This window comes from Rutidosis leptorrhynchoides, chromosome 2, assembly GCF_046630445.1.
Source record: "Rutidosis leptorrhynchoides isolate AG116_Rl617_1_P2 chromosome 2, CSIRO_AGI_Rlap_v1, whole genome shotgun sequence".
Taxonomy (NCBI): Eukaryota; Viridiplantae; Streptophyta; class Magnoliopsida; order Asterales; family Asteraceae; genus Rutidosis; species Rutidosis leptorrhynchoides.
In genome coordinates this window covers 157,288,448-157,302,614 of record NC_092334.1, presented here as the reverse complement: position 1 = coordinate 157,302,614, position 14,167 = coordinate 157,288,448, and positions in this window count along the sequence as shown.

Here is a 14,167-nt window from a genome sequence, read left to right as displayed (position 1 = left end):
CTTTCTCAAGTTGATTATTACAGAAATGAGTACCCTGATCACTTATTAAAGCTTTCGGTGTTCCAAACCTTGCAAAAAGATGTTTTAAAAAGTTGACTACAACTCGTGCATCGTTAGTTGAGAGAGCTTGTGCTTCCGCCCATTTAGATACATAATCAATGGCTACGAGTATATATAGATTATTATGAGATTTTGGAAATGGACCCATAAAGTCAATACCCCAAATGTCAAATACTTCACATACTTGGATGACATTTTGTGGCATTTCATCACGTTGACTTATTTTTCCGGCCCTTTGACATGCATCACAGGATTTGCAAAGAATGTGTGCATCTTTGTAAATTGTAGGCCAATAGAATCCAGCATTATAAACTTTTCTTGCTGTTAGTTGAGGCCCATAATGCCCTCCTGTTGGTCCTGTGTGACAATGGTTTAATATTTTACTAGCTTCATCTCCAAATACACATCGGCGTATTATTCCATCGGGACAACTTTTAAACAGATGTGGATCTTCCCAAAAATAGTGTTTTATATCACTGAAGAATTTCTTTCGTCTTTGGTATGATAATCCTTTTTCAAGGAATCCACAAACTAAGTAGTTTGCATAGTCTGCAAACCATGGGATTTCTTTATAATCTATCTTCAATAGATATTCATCAGGAAAGTTGTCTTGTATGGTCGATTCATTTAGAACTTCTAATTCGGGATTTTCAAGACGAGAAAGATGATCAGCGGCGAGATTTTCTGCTCCTCTTTTATCTCGGATTTCAATATCAAACTCTTGTAAGAGTAAGATCCAACGGATTAATCTTGATTTAGCATCTTGTTTTGAAAATAAGTATCTAAGAGCTGAATGGTCGGTATAGACCACCGTTTTTGCTAGAACGAGATATGATCGAAATTTGTCAAAAACAAAGACAATAGCAAGGAGTTCTTTTTCAGTAGTTGTATAGTTCGTTTGTGCTCCTTGTAATGTCTTACTAGCATAATATATAGGTTGAAATCGTTTTTCAATCCTTTGTCCTAAAACGGCTCCCATTGCAAAATCACTTGCATCGCACATTAGTTCAAATGGTAGATTCCAATTTGGTGTTATCATGATCGGCGCATTAGTGAGTTTCTCTTTAAGAATATTAAAAGATTTGATACACTCATCTGAAAAGATGAATGGCGCATCCTTTTCTAGGAGTTTATTCATAGGAGTGGCAATTTTAGAAAAATCTTTTATGAAACGTCGGTAAAAACCGGCATGCCCTAGAAAACTCCTAACTCCTCTAACATTGGTGGGATGTGGAAGTTTAGCAATTACATCTACTTTAGCTCTATCCACTTCAATTCCTTCTTTTGAAATTTTATGTCCAAGAACGATGCCTTCTTTAACCATGAAATGGCATTTCTCCCAATTAAGTACTAGATTTGATTGTTCGCATCTAAGAAGCATTCGTTCCAGATTAACTAGACATGATTCAAATGTATCACCGAAGACTGAAAAGTCATCCATGAATACTTCCATGCATTCTTCTATCATGTCGTGAAAAATCGCCATCATACACCTTTGAAAGGTTGCAGGGGCGTTGCAAAGTCCAAATGGCATGCGTTTGTAAGCAAAAGTACCATAAGGGCACGTGAATGTGGTTTTCTCTTGATCTTCGGGTGCTATTGGAATTTGAAAATATTCGGAAAATCCATCTAGAAAACAATAGTAACTATTTCCGGCTAATCTTTCCAACATTTGATCTATGAAAGGTAAGGGAAAGTGATCTTTTCTGGTGGCGTCATTTAATTTTCTATAATCAATACATACACGCCATCCTGTTACAGTTCTAGTAGGAATAAGCTCATTTTTCTCATTTGTAATGACAGTCATGCCACCCTTCTTAGGCACGCATTGAACTGGGCTTACCCATGGACTATTAGAGATTGGATAAATTAAACCTGCATCTAGCAGTTTAATAATCTCTTTCTTAACTACATCTTGCATATTAGGATTTAGTCTTCGTTGGCGTTGCACATACGTTTTATGACCTTCTTCCATAAGGATTTTATGTGTGCAATACGAAGGACTTATTCCTTTAATATCATGAATCTTCCATGCAATGGCTGGTTTATGAGCTTTCAACACAGAAATGAGTTGTGATTTCTCATTTTCAGTAAGAGAAGACGATATTATTACAGGTAATTCAGATTCACCATGTAAATAAGCGTATTCCAAATGGTTTGGAAGTGGCTTTAACTCTAATTTCGGAGGTTCTTCTATCGATGATTTGTATCGATATCTGTCTTCTTCTTTTAGCATTTGAATTTCTTCTGTTGTTGGTTCATATCCATTAGCTATAAGTGTAGCTAACATTTCAGCTTCATCAATTGGTTCATTACCTTCTCCTAAAGAACATTCTCCTGTTCCTTGTAATTCTGGAAATTCTTCTAATAATTCTGCATGTGCATTTATAGTTTGAATATAATAACATGTATCATCTGCAGATTGTGGTTGTTGCATTGCTCTATCAACTGAAAAGGTAACACTCTCATCCTCTATACTTAAGGTCAGTTTCTTACCGAACACGTCTATCATTGCTTTAGCCGTGTTTAAAAATGGTCTTCCTAATATGAGAGGAACTTGAGAATCTTCTTCCATGTCCAAAACAACAAAATCTACTGGAAATACTAAAGTACCAACTTTAACTAGCATGTTCTCCATTATCCCTCTAGGATATTTTATTGATCTATCAGCTAGTTGTATGCTTATTCTTGTTGGTTTCAATTCTCCAAGGTCTAGTTTAGTGTATAGTGAATACGGCATTAGATTTATACTAGCACCTAAGTCTGCCAATGCTTCTATTGAACTAAGACTACCCAGAAAACATGGAATTGTGAAACTTCCTGGATCAGATAGTTTTTCTGGTATCTTATTCAATAGCACTGCTGAACAATTAGCATTCATAGTAACAGCCGAGAGTTCTTCCATTTTCTTTCTATTTGAGATTAGATCTTTCAAGAATTTAGCATATCTAGGCATTCCTGAAATCACATCAATGAAAGGAAGATTTACATTTATCTGTTTAAACATATCCAAGAATTTGGATTGCTCGGCTTCAAGTTTTTCTTTCTTCATTTTACTTGGATAAGGAAGTGGTGGTTGATATGGTTTAACATAAGGTTTAGCCTTAGCTGTGTTATCTTCATTAATCTTTTCAACTACCGGTTCTTTTTCCTTATCTTGATCAGGTTGTGGTTCTTGTGGAGTAGGAGTAGCTTCATCAGAAGTTACAGGTATTTCATGTGGTTTAAGTGTTGTACCACTTCTTGTGGTAATGGCTTTAGCTGTTTCATTTCGGGGGTTAGCGTTTGTATCACTAGGTAGACTTCCCGGTTTTCTTTCACCTATTAATCTTGCTAGGTTACTTACTTCTTGTTCCAGATTTTGAATAGAAGCTTTTTGATTTCTAAATGCTTGAGCATTTTGTTCATTGGTTTGTTTCTGAGATGTGAAAAACTGTGTTTGAGTTTCAACTAGCTTCGTCATCATATCTTCTAAATTTGGCTTTTTATCATCGGTTTGTTGTGGTGGTTTGTTTTGAAAATTCGGTCTTTGCTGATTGTAAGTATTATTGGATACTTGTTGATTGCTAGGACCTTGTTGGTTGTTGTATGGATTATTTCGGTTATAATTCTGGTTTTGATTGTAAATCGGTCTTGGCGGTTGATAATTATTCTGATAATTATTTCCAGGCCTTTGGTTTATGTATGAAATATTCTCTCTTTGTTCCATTGTTAATTCTATACTGAGACAATCTTTTGTCAAATGTGGTCCTCCACACTGCTCACAACTAATTCGTATTGAGTGAATATCCTTAGTCATCTTTTCCATTCGTCTTTCCACAGCATCTATCTTTGCGGAAATGGAATCTAAGTCATGGCTAGAATCGGCTCTAGCTGCTTTAGATGATCTAATGATATCTTTTTCTTGGTGCCACTCATGTGAGTGGGAAGCAGTGTTATCAATAATTTTGTAAGCATCAGTTTCGGTTTTCTTCATAATAGAACCACCAGCTGCTATATCTATGTCTTTTCTTGTAGTGATGTCGCATCCTTGGTAGAATATTTGTACTATTTGACAGGTGTCTAAACCATGTTGCGGACATCCTCTTAACAACTTTCCATATCTTGTCCATGCCTCATATAGAGTTTCATTCGGTTTCTGTGTGAACGTAACAATTTCTGCTTGAAGTCTTACGGATTTAGATGCAGGAAAGAATTGTTTAAGAAATTTGTCAACTAAAACATCCCATGTATCAATCGCCCCTTCAGGTAACGATTCCAACCAATCTTTGGCTTCTCCCTTTAAAGTCCAAGGAAATAACATGAGATATATCTGTTCATCCTCCACTTCTCGGATTTTAAATAGTGTGCAGATCCTATTAAAGGTACGTAGATGTTCATTTGGATCTTCCTTCGGCGCACCACTAAATTGGCATTGATTAGTCACCATGTGTAGAATTTGTCCTTTGATTTCATAATCTGGCGCATTAATGTCTGGATGAGTAATTGCGTGACCTTGGCCAGTGCGTTTAGCTCTCATTCGGTCTTCCATACTTAAAGGTTCCAGATTCTCCATAATTGAATTTGTTGAATCGGTATCACTAGATGATTCTGATTTAATGGTTCGTTCCTCAACAATCTCTGTTTGAATGATTGGTGGCTCCGGAGGAAAGTTTAGTGGTTCAGGATCTACGAACCGTTCCTGAATATTCTCCGGATTCTCAATTGTGAGGTTGGGTTCAAAAAATGGATTATCGGAAATTTGAACTGAAGTACTTGGTTGACTGGATGACGATTCTAAAGAAAAATCAACGGCGGTTATATTTGCTAAATGTCTTGATCTAGTTACAGGTGGTGAACGTACAAAAGGTGGTGAACGTCTTGCTCGGTGCATTCACTGAATATCCTATTAGTTTTTAAAAGGAAAGAAAAATTATAATAAGTTATCCAATCAATAGACTTTTCTGATTTTGCCCACGTTTCGAATAGCCAAAAGATGCAGCAGAGGGGCAGGATTCGTTTGGTCTCAATATAATTGAGGACTGTTTGGCTCCAATAACCCGGTCCACGTACAAATCCAACTATTACTACGAACCAGAAAATTTTGATGTCTATTAATTTAACCACTTAAAATAAATTTTCGTAATTTTAAGAAATTTAGATAAGAAGTAGAATAAAAATCTATGTCCTAAAACTAGAATAGCGAGAAATAAGAAAGAAAAAGAGTTCGTCGAAAAAGGTCGAAAAAGAAAAATGGTTGAAAAATAAAAGGTGACGAAAAAATAAAAGAAACTTATAAAACTTAAAAATACTTGACTAACCTAACCTTATTACTACAACTAACTTAAAATTATAATCGCAAATTGAGATTACTAATTGGAATGATAATTGATACATAGTAAAAGGTGTCTAAAAATATTAAAGCTTACAGAAAAAACTAAATCCCAAATGGAAATAACTTAAAAAGAAACTAAAACTTAAAAAGGCGTCGCAAAATTCTAAAGCACCTAAATCTTAGTCTAAAGAAAAAGCACTTAAGGAATTCTACGGCAAAGCTTAAAAATCTAGGAGTAAAAATGACTATGGCAAAAACTAAGTTTAAAACTAAATATGAGCTAAAAATACAAAAGTTACGCTAAAGAGATTAAAAAGGGACAAAATATAAAAATATACAAAAAGTTGTAAAAATTACAAATATTATTTTTATATTATTTATTTAATAAAACTACTAATTTTACAATTTAATTAAACTATTTTAACTAAAATATAAATTAAATAAAACTTAAATTAAAAATAAACTTAATTATAATAATAATAATAATTAGGGTTAATAATAATAATAATAATTAATAATCTGTAATAAATGCTGAATTAGGGTTTTGTCGCCTGTCAGAAAATCTCCGCGAGTCGCGGTAATTAATGCAGCAAACCCCGCGAGTCGCGGGGTTCAGAAATTCAGATCTGAAACAGTTTAAAATTTACGCGTTTTTTTTTCTTCTGTTTTTATATTTTCTGTTTATATTATCTTATTAAAATATTTATGTAATCTAAATAAAACTTATCTTTAATAATTAAGATAAAAATAAAATACTTTATAACAATAAAAAAAATAGATTTATATATATGTATTTTTTTCTTTTTTTTCGGTTTTTTTTTTATATTTATAAAATATATTTATAAAATAAATTAAACAAAACTCATATTTTTACAAAATAAAACTTATATTTATTAAACTCCTAAAAATACATAAATTTTTGTTTTTCTTTTTATATTTTCGAATAATTAAAACGTATTTTTACAAAAACGAATTTTAATAAAAGTTAACTAAAATTTTTTTTTATTATTATTATTATTAGTGTTGCGCTTCCGGCTTTTAAGAGAGATCCCCGGCAGCGGCGCCAAAAATACTTGATGTCAAAGCTAAGGGATACGAAATAGTTTATATTTTACTAGGAAAAACTATTAAATATGCTACAATTTTACACAAGATATTTATTTATTTATAGAATGGATCTACTTAAAGCTTGCTACAACACTTATAGGCAGTGTACCTAATCGTACAGTAGTGTAGTCTTTAGTAAGTCCGGTTCGTTCCACAGGGAATCTTTTTTAAGCAAAGCTCAACGCTATATTAGTTTACTTTTATAAAAATACAAATATATATATATAAGTAATATTATTATTATAAAGGGGGGGTTTTACCGTTTAATGACCGGTTTGTCGATTTTAAAACTTTAGTCGCAGTTAAAACCAAATGTAAAATATTAAATAAATAAAAGACTTAATTTAAAGCGTAAAATAAATAACGATAATGAAATTGCAATAAAAGTGCGATAAAATAAAATTGCGATAATTAAAAAGTACGATAATTAAAAATGCGATTAAATAACAATAAATAAAAGTGCGATAATTAGAAGTGCAATTAAATATAAAATAAAGGAAATTAAATATGAAATAAAAGAATTATGCTTATTTAAACTTTCGTAATCATGATGGTTGACGTATTGATTTTAGTTTTATGCCCATGGGTTAATTGTCCTTTGTCCTGGATTATTTAATATGTCCGTCTGGTTTTTGTCCATAACAGTCCATCAGTCATAAATATAAAGTGCGAGTGTCCTCGTCAAATTATCCTTATACCCGAAGTTAAATATTCCAACTAATTGGGGACTTAAACTGTAACAAGATTTTAATACTTTGTTTAATAATTACACCAGGATGTCGACTGAGTGTAACCCAAGGTTTTAATATTTTGTTATCAATTATACTAAGTGTCCTTTGTACATAATTTCACCCCTGTTTTAATTATTCTAGTGGCTATTAATCCATTCCCGTGTCCGGTTAAATGAACGATTATTCGTACATATAAATACCCCGCCCATCGTGTCCGATTGAGTGTATATGGTAATTTATAGGGACGCCTAATTGTAAATCTTTATATTAACATTAACAAACTATCATTTAGTTAAACAAATATAAAGCCCATTAATAGCTCATAGTCTAATTTCCACAAGTGTCGTTCTTTTGTCCAAACCCCAATTATGGTACAAAGCCCAATTACCCAATTTTAGTAATTAGCCCAACATCATGATTACTTCGTTTTAAATAAGCATAATAATAACTTAGCTACGAGACATTAATATAAAAAGGTTGAACATAACTTACAATGATTAAAAATAGCGTAGCGTTACACGGACAGAATTTCGACTTACACCCTTACAATATTCGCTAACATACCCTTATTATTAGAATTATAATTAAAATTAAAATTAAAATATAAATTATAAATATAAATATATCGTATGAATGAGGAGAAAAAAAAATGATGAAAATGATCAGATTTCGGTTTGCTTTATAGGGAGTTTCAAAACTGGGGGCTCCGCGACTCGCGGCCATTTTGGCCTTCAAACTCCGCGAGTCGCGGAGAATGAAATTACAGCTCAGTCCCTTGGAGTCTTTCTCTGCCGACGGTTTTTATTTATAAATATAATATATATATAATTAATATAATTAATTATATATTATATTATATTTATATACATAGTTAACTTGTAATTTTTAGTCCGTTGCGTCGAGCGTTAAGAGTTGACTCTGGTCCCGGTTCCGGATTTTCGAACGTCCTTGCGTACAATTTAATATCTTGTACTTTGCGTTTTGAATCTTGTACTCTTGTAATTTCGAGACGTTTCTTATCAATAATTGGAACCTTTTTGATTGTCTTTTGTACTTTTGAGCTTTTTGGTCGTTTGCGTCTTCAATTCGTCGAATCTGTCTTTTGTCTTCACCTTTTATTATTTAAACGAATATCACTTGTAAATAGAACAATTGCAACTAAAAGCTTGTCTTTCTTGAGGAATAATGCTATGAAATATATGTTCGTTTTTAGCATTATCAATATACTCAAAGCCATAGAGATTTCCGTCGTTTCAGTTATATCGGATTGTCGTTTTGAGTTTACGTTCACATTACAAACGGTCCATCAACTTCGGCTATATTTACACAACGGCCCCTCATGTTTACATTTTTTTAGGGGTAAAACGTGTAAATATATAACTTTATTAAAATAAAAGAAACTAATGCCACCCGAATTTATAACGGGGCCCTATCTTCTCGCTCGGTGCGAGTTAAATTTTTCCGAGACCACCGTTCAACTCGAAAATGTCTTGCGAACCCAACGGGACTAACTATACGCGAAACGGACACTTCTCAAAAAACGCTAAACACAACGACAATCCGTATCTTCCTTCTCGCCACGAGTTAAATTTTTCCGACGGCAGCGTCAGACTCGAAATAATTTTATGAACAAAACGAAATTAACCACGTTCGAAACAGACACTTTTTAAAAAACGCTAAACATAACGACAGACAGGACGCATCTTTCTGTTCGCCGCGAGTTAAATTTTTCCGACATCACCGTTACACTCGAAAAAAATTATTGAACAAAATAAAACTAATTACGTTAGAAACGGATACTTTTTAAAAACCGCTTAACACAACGACATCTAAAACGGCGCTTAACACATGGGCCGTGTTCCCCTATGTAAATACACAATGCTACGTTAAATATGAATACGTAGGCCGAAAGCCCCCGCCGCGACGCGCGGGCCGGTCCGGACTAGTTCTTATCGATACGCAATCTACAAAGTCCAAACCATCCAATCTTTGACGCCAATTCTAGCGAAAGCCAAAGGCAGCTTTAATCTTTCACCGTGATGCTCAGATCAATTTGAGACATTTTTAATCACAAACGTTGATATTTTTTTACAATATTTATTAAGAGTAATACATTGTATTAATTAATTAATATATGTAAGTTTATTTGATGGTAAGGTAGTAGGTTATGGATCATAGTGAAATGTAATTGGTGATTGAAAGGAGATGTTAAGGTTAGACCGATGTGACACAATGTTTAATTCTAAGTAGTACTCCTTCCGTCCATATTATTAGTTTACATGAAGAAAACACACTATTTAAGAATTACACTGTATATTAGTGGCGAATGTAAGTGGGAACCCGTGGGGTCATGGAACACCATTAGCTTAAAATTTTTTTAGTAAATACACTGAGAATTGTATAGGACACCACTAAATTTAAAGGTATGACCCCATATATTTTTCAAATATATAGTTTTTATTTTAAATTGTATAGGACATCACTAAATTATACTACTCGAATCTCATATATTTTTCGAATTAAATTTTTTTTGAAGGTAACTATCACTAAAATATCATTCTAATATAATTAGTACTAAAAAAAAATTCGGGACTCCATTGACTTATGATCCTGAAATCGCCACTGCTGTATATTTCTTTTACTTTCAAGCAATGCGCCTTATTTTTTACTTATACGTATTTTCTTACTTTATAGTTTTACTTCTTATTTTTTGCATATTTTTTTTTATTTTATGTCCGAAAATTAAGAGTATGAATGAATTTTATCTTATTATTATTTTTTTATAATGACATTGAATATTAATTTAGAATAATATAAACAATATCAATATTGGAAGAAACAAATAAAATAGTCATTGAATATTGGATTGAAGGAATATAAGTCATTAAGACCAATTTTAACGCGACGTCAGAGGGGTCCCGTTAGACCTGCTGGCATTGGGTGACGCCCCCTGACGCCCCTAGTGGGGCGTTACCGATGACGCGTACGGGGCGTTAGTCAAGTTTTTCACGGAAGAGAGAGGAAGCGTCAGGGATACGTGTCAGATGGGGATTGGCTGAAAAATAAAGCCGTTGGCAAACGACTATTTTTGAATTTTTTTTTTTTTAAATTCTATATATATTTATCTATATAAACTCATACATTCTACACTTTTAACACACCATTTCTCTTTATTTTTCTTTCAATTCTATCAATTATATCATACAATTTTCTTTCATAACTATCAATTGTTTTTCTTTCATGGCATCGTATTTACTTAGTTAAGATTCCGATTCGGAAGACGAGCGTATTATTGCACTAATTCAACATTTAGAAGATGATAATGACGAAGTCGAATCCGAGCGTGTTCCAAGATCACGAATTTATATTCCAAGAAATCGTGAAGAAGCAGGAGAAAATTTATGGAAGGATTATTTTAGTGACACACCCGTGTTTCCGTCATATAAATTTAAAAGGCGTTTTCGTATGCGGATTGAACTATTTCTCCGAATATCACAAGGTATTTCTAATTTCGATTCTCATGATACTCCCGAGCATTTTAGATTTTTTAGGGAACGTTTTGATCCTATCGGTCGGCCGACTTTTACAATATTGCAAAAAATGACTTCGGCTCTACGCCAATTGGCGTATGGAACTACCGCCGATATGTTTGATGAATATTTAAAAATGAGTGAGCAAAACTCAATACTTTGTTTAGATAACTCTTGTAAATGTATTATTACATTATACAAAGAACGTTACATGAGATCTCCTAATGGAACGTGATGATTCACAGAACATACCATCATCATGTGCCATTTACACGACTCTTACATTCTACCCAATCTCCAACCATAATAAGAACATATCTTCTTGATAGTTATATCTTTTTGAAGATTCTGGTAATTTGACAAATCAAGATCGTGCCATTACGATTTCCTTCTTAGAACATTAACTATGTTCATTCCGAATATCATATATCTACAAATTATGGACCATTATTCGCTTGACTTAGAGTCGAGAAGAGAATAAAAAGGCAAAGAGCTCCGAGATATAAGGGAAAATATAAAGCCCAATGACAACACCGAAATTACAAACCGTATATATCGATGCATATAACAATATAAAGACACGGGAGAACTAAGAACACTATAAAACCCATAGTATAGTAGAAGTGAATAGATTCTTCTGGTGGTAGATGGAAAAGAAGAATGACAGATATGAAGGTTAGGAGTATATCGAGAACCAGAATTGGATAGGGCATATTGACAAATAATTCAAAGTACGAATTAAAGGAGACAGAATAGAAGGTGTGAGTTGTAAGGAAACGACGGGGGTGGATTTATATTAAAATATCCGACAGAGCAATCAAAATAGATTATCGCATTCAACTAAAGAGGATCCTAATTTCCTTAATCACCGAAGAATCCAATCTTATATAGATTACAAAGATTTTCTTTAATCCCTTGAATTCCGGAATTCAACCAGAACAATGTCAAAAGTTAAGACGAAACTTTATTTATTCATATCACTCTTTTGTGATAGCTTCATTCGTGCTCTTTGAATAATCGAATTATTTTATCTATAATACGCAATGATGATAAAACTCTATTTATCAACTCATATTCGTCACGAAAACATTTTTATTGTTAGCCATGACGACCACATTTAAATTTCGGGACGAAATTTCTTTAACGGGTAGGTACTGTGATGACCCGGAAATTTCCGATCAAATTTAAACTTTAATCTTTATATGTTTCCGACACGATAAGCAAAAATCTGTAATGTCGAGTCTCGAAAGTTTTAAAATCTACATTCATGTAATCAATTACCATTTGACTATGCCCGACAATTCACGAACAAGTGTGTATAGGTAAATATGTAAATAAATATAAATATGAGATTTGATATGTATAAATTGTTATATCAATATTATTATTATTATTACTTTCATTAATATTAATACTTGTATTATTAATATTCTTATATAAAATTGAAACATGTAACATGATTAATATTAGTACTATGAATAGATATTATTATTATCATTAAAAATCAATATTATTGTTATAAATTATTATTATTATTATTATTGTTATCATTAGAAAATAATAGATTTTATTATTATTAACATTAATAATATGATTATTAATATTATTATTATTATGTATTATTATTATTAGTTCTATCTCTATTACTAATTTTATTATTACATTGTTGCTTTTACTATCATTTATAATATTAAGTGTAATATTAATACAATTATATAAAAGAACTAATTATAATATATAATTACTGAATCATATATATATATATATATATATATATATACGGTTATATAAATATACCTATATACATACAGATTACAAATATATATAAGAACAGATATCCATACATACGTATACATGAATATAGATGTATAAATACATATATATATACAGTTACGAATACAGAATAGAACGTAATCATTTTCTTATATCTCCTCTACTGTGTGTGATTGATCTTTTAAATCTATCAAGTACCAATCACAACATAAAAACAGAAGAGTAATCCAAATTCAGTTTTGAATCGCTATCTACTTTTCATTTTCTTTTCTTGTACTTCTGTCTTCTTACTGATTGAAGAATATGCTGTCGACATCCTTCAAATACTATGAATCAATCAACCATCTCGTTCTCTTCAAATATATATACATAAATCATATTTACATTGCAAACAATCAACCATCTTCCCTACATTTTACTATCAACTGAAACCGCCATCACAACCATCGATGGTTATCACTTTCTTCCATCCTCTCTCACTATCTTTTTCTCTCTTACACCTCAACATGAACCGCCAAATCCCACCACCATAATCAATTGTGAATCACCACTTAGAATAACTTTTAAACCTCGCCATAAAGTTAACATATTACAAACTGTTATTTCTATAGCCCGTTTCAGTATCACAAAAACCTGATGCTCGATATCTTTTGACTCCAAAAACCATCATGATATATTATTGCTGGCAGCTAGCTCAATCACACACACACACATCAACCACCACCATGAAAACCACGACCATTAAACCACTTTGGAACTACTCTTTCTTTTCTGTTATTTCTAATTGTAACCGAACCTCCATCCATTGTGCTGTTAGAAAACTTTTCCTGCTCTTCATGTATGTAACAAGGAAAGTTGATAATGATAACCAATATAAATTTAATGAGGGATCACAAAAATTAAAGTTGGAGCTTAGATATATAATATTACAGGGTATTAGTTAAAGCATAAGGATCAAGTAGTTGGCAGACAATGGAAATAACTTTTAGAACGTGCCAAAAATTTATAATTGAAGAAAGCTTATGAATTAATGGATCCCACCTCCAGCTCATTAGTTGTTTCGTTCCAGATGAGAAGGGATCCAAGAAAAGAAAAAAATGAATTTCCATTTATCTTAGCAACTTGGGCCGTTAGGAATTAAATGGATATGTTGGGCCTATTAATCGGTTTTACTGCTGGGCCGAGACCCAATTAGGTTGCAGCTAGGGGACGGGTGGCGTTAATGATAATGGTAGAAGTTAAGATATAAAACGATGATGATGAGCCTGAGATAGTAATGATATGATTCGATGGATAATGATATCGATGATAATGAAAACGAACATCGGTATAGAAGATGATAATGATGTCGTGTGTCATTAATATGATGATAATGTTTATGATGATCTTATGTTAAGAATGATGATTCATGATTAAACGATGATGATGATGAACGGTTCCTGTTACGTTAATTGTCTTCCAATTCGGTTTCTATTATTATGATTATTGGTTTACTCTGGATGAATTAGTTTGTAAAGAAAAAGATATAGGATAACAGAAATAATACGGGATATATATATTCCAGTTAAGAATAAAACAGAAATACAGAAGCAGCGCAGTTGGTTATGGGTGTTTATGAGTGAACGAGGGATCTCGGGTTCGAGCCTTGGTAG